The following is a 4,608-nucleotide window of genomic DNA, read 5'->3' on the forward strand; positions in this document are numbered from 1 at the left end:
CTATTTATTATATATATCAATTTATATCTATTTGCAATCAAATAAATATTATTTTATTCGAAGTGACTGATTTAAACTTTGCCTAAAGCTTTTCTGTAAAAAAAAGAAAAAAAGTTCTTACTCCACATTCACCTACTGACTCTGGAGCGCAGAAAGTAAGAGGGAAAGGCAGAAACCAGAGGGGGACAGGTGCACATGGGGCCACCATCAGTCACTACTCTGTCCTTGAGGGAAGCGCGCCCTCTGAGCAGAGGAAATAGAGGAAGGAGCACATCCTGTGATGGGCAAGGCGGGTAGCCTTATGCCGGACACAAGGCTAGGGGAGCAGCTAGCTGCTCCTTGTCCCGCTGGCCATTGGGCAGGGCATGAAGAAGACCACCTTACTCCGGTCCACTGGAAATGGAGACCAAGCAGGTCATCATGACTGGGCCAATGAGGAGACAAGGAACAGCTTAGCACTTACAAGGTAGAAAGGCAATGGCAAGAGTTAGCAGCCAAGGTACAAGTCTGGGAAGTGTATAAATTGTTTAAAAGACAACAAGTTTGGAGCTTGGACGGAGCTTTGGTCTGAGCCGCTTGCCATTGAGGCTGCATTCCTGGCATGTGCTTCCTGACCTACTGATCTCAGCGGAGTCCTGAGTAACAGGGCAATATGCTAGAGCACCCAGTAGTTTTCCTGACCGCCAAGGCGGATCTCATTCTCGTAAATTCATTTTCCTTAGGAGAGTTCAAACTATAGTCACAAGAGTGTTCTGCTCCCAGAGGACTATAAAATCTTCACCCTCTGCCATCCCTCTCTGAATGGAATGATTTGTCTGAGCAATCAAGACAAGCAACTTCTGGGCTCATTCAAATGTAATGTGTCACATTCCCTGGTACGAACACGATCCAAGTTCAGAATGGCGAAAAGGCATCATTGTCTGGCTGCCGCTTGGAGCCTGTATGAAATGCTCCTGAGTGGTTTTTCCACAGAGGCTCCCACATCAGAAAAGCCACTGCGGCTTTGGCACCAAGCGACATCCTTGTTGGGAATTTCAGTGATGAAGTTAAAGATGAGTTAAAAGGTATAAATTATTCCTGGAGGAAGTTTCTTGTGGGAAGGCTCATTGTAGGGTCTCAATGGGGAAAGTATCCACACTGTCATTGTGCCCTTGTGCTATGGTGATGGCCAACATCCCTGCTTTCCCTGCCAGCTGCTCACTGAGCTCTAAGACTCAGAAACCTCTTTGGGCCAGTTGACCCAGGTTTATTTTATTCGAAAATAAATTTTGCTAAAACTGCTAGATCCAGTGGTCCACAGTTTTGTTCTTAGCGTAACAGAAGCTCACCCTGAGCCTCAGGTTTGTACATACTCAGAAAAGGCCAAGGGAAGGACTACCTAAGGTAACATTTTACAGAATATACTCTTTCTAGGTTGGTGGAGACACTGAAAATGACAAATCAGCCTTAGGGACAAAGGTTGATTTACACTTCTTACATGCAAATCAACCAAAATAAAGCAGGCGACTGAGACAAATATTCTATGTATAGGAGATGAATGGTAATTAAACAGTTGAACTCAGTGGAATACAATGAGAAAAGAGCATAATTTCCCCACTCCATTTTCTAGATAAGGTGACCGTATGTTCGGTTTCTGGTTTACACTTGTTGTCCCTCTATAATAACCTCACTCTGAAAAGGGCCCTAGTTTGGATGATGGTCATTCTGTCTCTAATATACGCTGGAGAGTACTCCTTACTAACCCTGGATGTTACCTCGGGCAAATCTCACAGCCATCCTGGCATCTTCTGGGGTTTAATACCTACATTTTCTATCTCTGTTATTTCCAGATTGCAGTTCTAGGTAAGATGGAGTAAGTACACACCACCCTATCTCTCCCATTCTTTGCAGCTGTAAAATATGGATCACATGCTTAGAAAGTCAGTTTCAGAATTTTTAAAAGGTAAATCAAGGCAGAATGATTGAAGAGGACTAGAATTCAAAGTTTCATGATTTTATTTTCCTCTGATATCCCTTGGCTTGGACTCAATACAGTCTGAAACCCAGAAGTGGATGTTGGTAATGACAGAGGGTTCCAGAAGTAGCCCTCTCATTTCACTGTGAAGATCGGGAAAGGAGTTTCCTAACACTCTTGTATTTTTTTCCTTTCTATGTTCTTTTACTTCCTGGCCCCTATGCAATTCTGCAAAAGCAGAGGTAAGAGGGCCTTCATCTCTGTGGAAGGGGAATTGTCCCCTTTGATACAAGAAACTGTGGTCCCCAGAGAGTGTGGCAAATATCTTTTGATTGTTCTTTTTGGTCTCTCTGTTCTCTTACCATTTAGGTGTGGAGATAGAAGCAGTTGAAGAAATGCACTATAGGGTATATAAACACCAACATTCTAGCCAGAGAACTGCAAAAAAAGAGGTTAAGAGGCCTCTAGAATCAGAAAGTGCCATGAGGATTGAAGACAGAAAGGAGCCCAGAAAAACAAAACATGAGGTTGCTTGCAAACACCTGAGCTCATCCTTAAGTATGTACATATGCACAAATCTGGCCCCAAATAGAATACTATAATATTGAGAATTGAGCTATAGAACAGGCCACTTCCAGAGTTCCAGACTGACCACTGAAAAGTGTATATGTATAATAAGTCTGAGTAGAACTGAAAGACAATGAAATAGAACTGATATTGAAACCACAAGACTGGTTAGAAATTGGGGTGTGAATCCACCTAGGTCAAATACTTGCTAAACAAAAATAACATTCTACATAGGATTTCAACAAGACCCAAATCTGCATAACAAAATACTTAAAATGTTCAGGATACAATCCACTGAAAGCAAAGAATTATATCTTCTGATAAGTTTTCCAACATAGGTAGATACAATATATACGTTAACTACAACATAAAGGAAGAGGGTACGAGAACTTATATGGTGGTAAGGCATCTACATACCACTTGAAGTGGTAAAATATTGATTCTAAATAGAAAGTGAAACATAAATATATTATAACATAAGTATGTTATATTTAATGCCTTGGGTAATTTGCTAGAACAAAGAAAAAGAAACAAGCTTGAATGAAAATAGAATAATGAAGTTATTTAAATAACCTAAAAGAGGGAAGGAAAAGGAAAAGAAAGGGATAAAAAAAACTGAGAAAGCAAACAGAAATCAGGTAATAAAATGGTAGGGGCACCTAAGTGGCTCAATCAGTTAAGTGACTGCTTTCAGCTCAGGTCATGATCCCAGGGTCCTGGGATCGAGGCTCATGTCAGGCTCCCTGCTCAGGAAGGAAGTCTGCTTCTCCCCCTCTCCCTGCTAATGTTCTCTCTCATTCATTCTCCCTCTTTCAAATAGATAAATAAAGTCTTCTTTAAAAATTTGAGAGATAAAAGTAACAAAATGGTAGACATAAATCTAAACATATCAATGATTATATTAAATGTAAAATGTATAAAAATAGCTAATAAAAGGCCAACATTATTAGAACACGTTCTTTAAAAAATGACCCAACTGTATTCCCTCTACAATAAACATCTCAGATATAATGATATAGGTAGGCTGAAAGTAAAAGTTAGATATAAATATATTATATAATCATTAACTAACGGAAAGTTGGAGTGCCTATATTAATATCAGCTTAAGTAGACTTCAGAGCAAAGAAAATTACTGGATAAAGATGATGTCATATGAGAATTAAAAGGATAAATTTTCTAAAGAGATATAACAATCTTAAATGTGTATGTACCTAACAACAGAGATTCAAGATAAAAACTGACAACTAAAAGAAGAAATACATAAATCCTCACTTGCACTTGGAGACTTTAATATTCTCCTCTCAGGTATTGATAAAACTAGTAAACAGAACTTAGGCAAGAACAAAGAACTGACCAATTACCATTTCATTAGTAATTTCTAAATCTAGTTGACAATTATAGCAGAACACCTGACAACAGCAGAATACATATTATTTTGATATACACATAGGACATTTTCCATGATAGACCATATCTTAAGTCATAAAGCAAAGATTACCAAAAATTAAAAAATTATACAAAATATGTTCTCTGTAATGGATTTAAATTAGAAATTAATAACAAAGTGACAGGAAAAAAAATCTCAAAACACTTGGAAATTAACACATTTCTAGATAATCCCTAGCTGCAACAGGATGTCTCAAGGGGAATTAAATGTATTTTGAATTGAAGGAAAATGCAACATATCAAAATTTGCAGGATGAGGCCAAAGTTGTGCTTAGCAGAAAATTTAAAGTATTCAGCGCTTATATTAGAAAAGGAAAATAGGGGGAGGAGCAAGATGGCAGAGGAATAGGAAACCTAATATCCTTGGGTCCCAGGAGTTTAGCTAGATAGTTATCAAACCAAACTGAACACCTACAAACTCAACAGGAGACTGAAGAGAAGAAGAGCAGCAATTCTAGGAACAGAAAAGCAACCACTTTCTGGAAGGTAGGACATGTGGAGAAGTGAATCAGAGGCCATGAGAAGATAAACCACAGGGCGGGGTGGGGTGGGGGCTGGCTCCTGGCAAGTGGTAGCACAGTGGGGCACAAAATTGGAACACTTAGAAATCCGCTCCATTGAGGGACCTCACTCCAGAGGCT

The sequence above is a fragment of the Lontra canadensis genome, unplaced genomic scaffold, assembly GCF_010015895.1.
Source record: "Lontra canadensis isolate GAN:19392208 unplaced genomic scaffold, GSC_riverotter_1.0 scaffold112, whole genome shotgun sequence".
In the NCBI taxonomy this organism is placed as follows: Eukaryota; Metazoa; Chordata; class Mammalia; order Carnivora; family Mustelidae; genus Lontra; species Lontra canadensis.